The sequence below is a fragment of the Giraffa tippelskirchi genome, chromosome 4, assembly GCF_054371585.1.
Source record: "Giraffa tippelskirchi isolate mGirTip1 chromosome 4, T2T-mGirTip1v1.2.pri, whole genome shotgun sequence".
In the NCBI taxonomy this organism is placed as follows: Eukaryota; Metazoa; Chordata; class Mammalia; order Artiodactyla; family Giraffidae; genus Giraffa; species Giraffa tippelskirchi.
The window spans coordinates 95,664,707-95,672,715 of NC_137278.1; the positions used below are offsets into that span (position 1 = coordinate 95,664,707).

The following is an 8,009-nucleotide window of genomic DNA, read 5'->3' on the forward strand; positions in this document are numbered from 1 at the left end:
CTAGACAGCATATTAAAAAGCAGCGATATTACTTTGTGGACAAAGGTCTGTACAGTTAAACCTATGGTTTTTCCAGTATTCATGCATGGATGTGAGAGTTGAACCATAATGAAGGCTGAACACTGAAGAATTGATGCTTTCAAACTTTGGTGCTGGAGAAGACTCTTGAGAGTCCCTTAGACTGCAAGGAGATCAGCTCAGTCAATCCTAAAGAAATCAACCCTGAATATTCATTGGAAGGACTGATGCTGAAGCTGATGCTCCAATACTTTGGCCGCCTGATGCGAAGAGCTGACTCATTGGAAAAAATCCTGATGCTGGGTAAGATTGAGGGCAGGAGAAGAAGGGGATGACAGAGGACAAGATGGTTGGATGGAATCACTGACTTAATGGATATGAGTTTGAGCAAACTCTAGGAGCTAGTGAAGGACAGGGAAGCCTGGCATGCTGCAGTCCTTGGGATCAGGAAGAGTGGGACACAACTGAGTGACTGAATGATAAGAAATAAAGAATGATAAATGTTTAACAATAGGGAAAGGGTTAAATCAATTATGTCAGCCATACCTCTGATTGTTACTGCTGTTGCTGCTGCTAAGTCGCTTCAGTCGTGTCCGACTCTGTGCGACCCCATAGACGACAGCCCATCAGGCTCCCCCATCCCTGGGATTCTCCAGGCAAGAACACTGGAGTGGGTTGCCATTTCCTTCTTCAATACATGAAAGTGAAAAGTGAAAGTGAAGTCGCTCAGTTGTGTCCGACTCTTAGTGACCCCATGGTCTGCAGCCTATCAGGCTCCTCCATCCATGGGATTTTCCAGGTAAGAGTACTGGAGTGGGGTGCCATTGCCTTCTCCCTGATTGTTACTATGTAACCTTTAAAAAGAATAAAGTAGATAGAAAAAAATGACCCCCCAAATCTCATGCCACACACACAAAAAAGTCACTAAATAAAATGTACGAAATGAATTACATTAGTTTAAAAAGAAAATGTACATACATGGTATACATGTAAATGAAGTGAAAATGACTAACAGATTACAGCCGCATGGTTAATAACAATCAACTCTCCAATAGGGTGCAGAGCTGAGGGATGGATCAGTCAGGATGCTTTTGGTTACAACTAACAAAAAAATCCAACTTGACCTCCTTTAAGAGGTTAGGAAGGTCCCAAATCAGAGCTTCCTCTTGGGTAATTCAGAAGGTCCGGGGCACTGTGGAGGCCCCATTCTTCACCTTTGCATTCTTTGGCTGGTCAGTTGGGACCTGGCCCAGCCCGTTCTGTTGGCTGACAGCTGCCCCACTTACAGGCATTGTGTCCAGAAGAAAAAAAGTGGCTGGTTTCTCCTACATCTCTTTTTAAGAGTCAGGAAAGCCGCCCACTAAGTTACCCTCATGTTTGATTGATCAGGAGGGCCACCTGCTCACCCTAAGCCAATCACTGCTGAGACTGCAGGCCCACCAGCAGTTGCTCAGCCAATCAGGATTTACCCCTGAGGCATGTGGAGGAGAGTGGACCCCTGAGCTAAATCAAGTTTCTACCAGGCAGAAAACATGCTGGACAATAAAGAAGGCAGAGTGTGGAAGAATTGATGCTTTGGACCTGTGGTGCTGGAGAAGACTCTTGAGAGTCCCTTGAAAAGCAAGGAGATCAAACCAGTCAGTCTTAAAGGAAATCAACCCTCAATACCCATTGGAAGGACTGATGCTGAAGCTGAAGCTCCAATATGTTGGCCACCTGATGGGAAGAGCTGACTCACTGGAAAAGACCCTGATTCTGGGAAAGACTGCAGGCAGGAGAAGAGGGTGACAGAGGGTGAGATGGTTGGATGGCATCACCGACTCAAAGGACAGGAACTTGGGCAAACTCCAGGAGATGGTGAGGGACAAGGAAGCCCCGTGTGCTGCAGTCCAAGGGGTCAAGGAGAGTCGGACACGACTTGGTGACTGAACAACATTAGTAGGGCCACAGGGTGAAGGGGATCTTTTTACTAGAAGTAGTTTTGGATTGTGTGAAAATTTTATAAGATTATATTGTTTTTTTAAATTTAACATTAGAAAAAAATTTTAAAGCATAGAAAAAAGACTGAAGGGTAATACACCTTGAGATTGTGGGTAATCTCCATTTTCTTCAATCTTTTCTATATTTGCCAAAAAGTAAGTATACTTTTAAAACAGAAAAATAATAACATTTACAGTGTTCTCCAGTTCTCAATATTATGACTTTCACAGGGTACAGAGATTCCTCATGAAATTGCCTGGTGTGGATTTTGGTTCAGAAGAGGCTGGAAGGATCACTCTGCTGGGCTCAGTCACCTGCTTTCCTTTAGGGGGGCTTGTGTCCACGGGAAGCCCAGGCAATTTTCAGTGACCTGGGACATAATCCTCCATGGTTTCATGCTACAGAGTTGGAACCCTGGGTCCCTCCTCCTACCCTCTGGTCCCGCTTCTGCTCTGGTTTCCATTTTAAGTATTCCCTTACACTTCCCCCTTTATCCCCCCTTCATGGCCTTGGGTTCAATCACTAGTCCTTCCCTCATATGCATCACAGGGTCACAAGCCCGTTGCCATTCTCTTGCACTTGGTTTTCAAGGTTTATTTTGGCAGAGCATGGAGTGGGAGTGGGAGCAGAGAAGTCTCCTTTGTAAATAAGTAGAACTCACAAACATACACATGAGAGCAATAGTGGTGGAGGTATTTTGAGGGCCACCCAGTTTGCATGCTAAGTCACTACGGTCGCGTCTGACTCTTCGCAACCCCACGACTGTAGCCCTCCAGGCTCCTCTGTCTATGGGATTCTCCAGGCTTTAAGAATATGGAAATGGGTTGCCATTTCCTCCTCCAGGGGATATTCCTGACCCAGGGATTGAACCTGCGCCTCTTACGTCTCTTGTACTGGCAGGCGGGTTCTTTACCACTTGTGCCAACTGGGAAATCCAGATGACTCCCCCTAATATCAGGGTGAAGGAGACTTCTTCCTTGGAACATCTGCCTTCCCCAGAAGTCAGGAGGAAGTAATCACCTCAGAGCATTAAGTATAAAATGCGGGGTGGTGAATTCCCACTCACCCTGCACTGCCTTCAGGGAACTCCCACCAAACTGAAGAGGGCTGATGGATGGCTCTGACCCTTAAAAGGACCCATCAAGGGACACACCAATGCCCTTCCCTCTGAAACATATTGTTAAGGCGTGCCTGGTTACCACCAACACCAGTCAGTCCTGATCAACAGAACCTACAGGGTGAGTACCAGGAACAGCCTCAGGTAAATACATTGCTAGAAGGGTACTATCAGGGCTCACCAGAAACCAGGGTCCTGCAGAAGAGTGGAGATGTGGGTGCTCCTCATCATCCCATTTTGCCTCCATTACCTTGCACAGCTGCCTGCCCTGCCAGCCCTTCAGCTGGGTTCTCTCCTGCCAGCCCTGGGTTTGCTGATTAACCAAATGGAATCTCTAATTGGTGAACTACGTGCAAAAATATTTTTAGGAACCTCTTCTTCCTCCATGCCTAGCAAGCCTCCCCTCTCCCATCAGCAGTAATAAAAGCAACCCCGCAACCCACTCCAGTATCCTTGCCTGGAGAATCCCATGGATGGAGGACCTGGCAGGCTACAGTCTAGGGGGTCACAGAGAGTTAGATATGACTAAGTGACTAACACACACTTTTCTGTTATGTCTGATGTGTCTCCTTCACTGGTCATCCTACCTACCTTGATGAGGTAAGCGTTATTCCCACTATTCTTCTAACCAGGGCACTGAGGCTCAGGAAGGTTAAAAAAAAAGTTGCCCCAAGTCACACGGCAGCTGAGCAGGAAGGCTACTCCAGATCTGTCTGATTTCAGTATCTGCATTTTATTTCCTAGCAAGTCACAGAGCTTCTCATTCAAAGAAAACTAGAGGTCAAGGGTGGCCAGCGTGGGAGCCCTTCCAGAAAAAACCTCTTTCCTGGGCCCCTCTCAAGCCGCCACCACACTGAAGAGTAGTGTCCCAGAGCCTCAGTTCAGTCTAGAAAGACTCTCTCTTCCCCCTTGTGTCAGTTCCTCGAGGGCAGGGAGGACCCATGTTCTTTCTTTTTCTATCACCTGGTCCTCCTATGCAGTAGATGCTACACAGGCTGAATTGGATTGAGAACATTCCAGAACCTTCTGGAGTGTCATAGACTTGGGAGCACGTGGGAGCTTTTAAGAAATGCAGGCTCTCAGGTGCCAACCTAGACCTGCTGAGTCAGCACCTGCCCTTCACAAGGTCCCCAATCAATGCTACTATACACTATAAAGTTTGACATACCATCTTCTGCATCCTCCTCTTTTTTTAATACATTTTTGTTTTGCTTTGTTTCACATCAACATAGAAGATTAAACTCTCATTTCTATTCTGAATCATCTTATGGAAAACCACACATTGTCTTATGACCCACAGAAGTTCAAGTGATCTCTGGGGGAACTTTCCCTAAGAGATTGCTTAAAATGCCAAGTGGTCCCCAACCTTAAAGAATTCAGTGAGAAACAGTAGTGCCTTAAAGACTGCATTAAAAACATTCCCCCTTTAAACATATGTTCACATTTAATAAGTGTTTATTTAGTGCTCTAAGGTGCTATTAATCATCTTCAGATTTAAACTAGAATTACTCAGAGTTAAATACCCATTAACATTCAGCAATTTCTACCCTTTGGATAACTGTCATCCACAAGTCAGCTTGTTTCCTACACCTACTTACCATTAAGCATCAATGATGAACAAGGCCTCCTAGGGATGAGATGCTGGATGGAACATAAATGTGGCCTCCCATCTTTGCTACGCATAGAATAAAGATCAGGAACCTGCTAGTCAAACATTTCTGTAAGCAAGTAATGTGTATCATTGCCACTACTCAAATGCAAAATTCCATCAGATGCTTCTTTGATGCAGCCAATTAGAACGTGGCCATAAGAAAGCCAAAAATACAGTGTTACTGGGCTATTTTCAATACCTCACAACTTGACCTCTCTTGGGAAAGAAATGCCACTCTGTGCCTGAGTTCAGCATGGGACAGTCAGTGCTCGGATCACCATGGAAAAGCCAACTTTTCATGGAAAGAATAAAATATATGCTTGTTTTAAAAATTAAGAAAAAGGACTTAGCCCTCTAGAGGCTTAAGATTCAAAAGCCAGACTTCCGAAAAATGACCATATATAGGTACATGGAGGACCATATAAAGATATAAAGAGCATATGCATGCTTTGTTATTTTAATCTGAAAGAAATCACTAATTTTGAATGTGTAACCTAAAAACTAGTAGCAGTACTAACAGCCAGCTATAAAGATTACCAAGAGTTAAGAAAGACTGTTCCAAAAAACAAGATGAATTCAACTTCATCATGACGTATAACAGATGATATATGTCATTTTAAACTATTTTTGTTATTTTACCATTTTCATTATTACATAGCCAGAAATAGCAAAAAGGGCCCAAATTCTTAACAAGAATCAAATGAGCTTAAAAACAATTGTTATTTTCTACAGAAAGATGAATTCTTGAGCCACCATCTGAACACTCACTTCTCCAATCAGTGAACTTTTTTTTCAACACGCTAATTAGTAAAGCCTCACTTGGTTCTTTTCTGGGCATGTTTAACTCTTTGGGAGATAACATTTTATTAGTAACATATTTCCTCTAGAAAATATTCCCTTCTCTGGCCTCCATGGGAGTCACTACGGGGAGCAGTGAGAATCAAACTGATTTTACATCTGCTGCAGTGGGACAGATCAGCAAATAAATATATGCATCGATTTCCAAGGAGAAAATGGCTAAAAGCAGCATGCTTACAATTCTTCTAAGCCACACTCTGCATCTCTCTGTGAGACGGAAGACGATTATTGAAAACCTTTGCTGTGTACATTTTATTTTTAACTAAATCTTTAAGTAGACTGCTGAGAAATGCCAATACTTCTACCGGTCTTGCTTTAGCTGTGCAATCAAACAGATCTTTTGCTTTTGCAAAATAGTGGTCCAAGCCTGAATAGCTCTTTTAAACATCATATTTATTGCAGAGTTATTTTAAAATACATTTGGGGGAAATCTTCTGGACAGAAAGCCAGAGGTACAACTTGCCCTTGAATTTTGAACTTGCACCTCCCAAGGAAGAACAAGTAAAACTTGCTGTGTTTTTAATGCACCTCATAACGAGTTGGTCAGTTCACTGATCAGGGACTTAGTTAGTCTGTGTCTCCTAGACAGAAGGATGGACAGAGCTGAACCCTGCCAGGAACTGCCTTAGAACTCATTAACTGCAAAGTCCAAATGGGGAAAACCCTATTAAGGAAAAAAAAGGTTCCAGTTCTAAATGATCAATTCTGACCAGTTCGTCTCTGCTAATTAAGTTAATTTAATAACTACTCCATTATTTTGCCGTAAAGAAACAGGCCAATCAATATAATGAATCAAAGGAGTAGGCACTAAAGAGGAAACTCACCGAGCTCTCTCTTTCCAGACCCCTTCTGAACACCTGTTGAACCCAGGGGCTTTCAACTTTGCGAACTAAAGCCTCCCGGTATACAACCTTGGAAGCTTTTAGACTTGCTAGAAGTGCGTGTGTATTTTTAAGGTTTCCATCTTGCTTAATCAACAGAGCTGGTTACTAATTATTTATGAATCACCGGGTTGAAAACAAACTTTCTTACCTTAAGCAGTTAAGGAGTGGCAGATAGAGAAGAGGGGTTGGTTTTTAATTTGGCCTTTTGGTACACGGCCCTACCCCCAGGTTACCCGCCCCGTGTGGATCTCTGGAAAGGTCAAAGGTAAGCCTCCTTCCTCGGCTCGGGGGAGGGAGCACACCTCCCAACAAACAACGCGCTGGCATCCAACCTGGGGAGCAAGGCGGCGAGCAGGGCCGGGCTATGCGTGTCCAGGAGGCAGGCTCGGCACCCATTACGGCCCGGAACCAATTCCGATCTAGGGACCCGTTGAGATCGTGGGCCCAGGGCGCGCATGCCACCCTCTCCGGGGGTCCCCGGCGCCCCACGCTCTGGAGAGCACGCGATGGGGCTCAGGGAAGCCTCTGGGCGACCTTCGAGGCTGCTACCCCGGCACGGCCTCCACCCACCCCGACGGTACTCTCTGAGCACCCCGAATCAGGGCGTCTCATCCTCTGCCTCCTACGGCGAGACGCACAAGGAGACTACCCCCCCCGGCCGCCGCCGCGATCCCGCAGGAAGGGATGTGCCCGCCGCAGGACCAGGGGCTGGGGGTGGGGACCCAACCGCCCTGCGCCCCCGGCCCCCGGCGAAGCGCAGTCCCGGGCCGAGGCGTCCCTCCCAGCTCCGTGCGTCCACCGCGCCGGCAGGCAGGTGATCAAGTCCCACGACCCTGCGCGCGCGCCCTCCCACTACGGGGCCCCGCGTCCCGGGGCTCGGCCCTTACCTCGGAGCGGGCCGGGGCGGCCCCGCGGGGCCGGGCGCGGGCTGGGCCCGGGAGACGCGCCTCCCGCCGCCGCTGGGAGCCGAGGCGGCGAGCGGGCGCGGCGAGCTCCTCCCGGGCGGCGGCGGGAGGCGCTGCTCTAGCTGCTGCCGCCGCCGCCGCGGCTGCGGGTCTCAGAGCTACGCCGCCGCCGCGCGTCCCTAGGCTCCTGCGGGAGGCCGGCTGCTAGCGCGGCAAACTCTTCCGCACGCAGAGCCGGCGGAGAGAGGAGCCGCCGCCGCCGCCGCCGCCGCTGCCGCCTCTTCCTCCTCCCCCGCCCTCCTCCCGCCTCCTCCCGGTCCTCCTCCTCCTTCCCTGCGCTCCCGCGGCCGCCGCTGGCCGGGTCTCTCCTGGCCGCGACCCAGCCTGGGACCCGCACCCTGCGCTCCCTACGAGCAGATGGACCCCTGGACCCACCCCCCACCTCCCAGCTTCCCTGAGCGGGGGAGACACCCGCGCCCCAAGGCCGCCACCGCTGTGCTGCTGCCGGGGACGCGCGGCATGGTCCGGCCGAGGGTGCGGGGCGGGGACAGGGTGTGCTTAGAGGGGAACTGTCCGAAGGAGAAGCCAGTAGAGGT

The 8,009-nt window shown here is 48.4% G+C and overlaps 1 protein-coding gene across 5 annotated transcripts in view; it reads right to left on the minus strand.

Moving 5' to 3' along the window:
• The window catches only part of NPAS2 (neuronal PAS domain protein 2), a 195,786-nt gene extending 188,143 nt beyond the window's left edge, over positions 1–7,643 (minus strand). For 4 of the 5 annotated variants that reach the window (XM_081591529.1, XM_081591526.1, XM_081591525.1 and 1 more), the window contains exon 1: positions 7,396–7,643. The gene's annotated coding sequence lies outside the window, so the exon portion shown is untranslated. The remainder of the gene's footprint in view (positions 1–7,395) is intronic. The other variant, XM_081591527.1, reaches the window with a different exon arrangement.
• Positions 7,644–8,009: the final 366 nt, after the last annotated feature.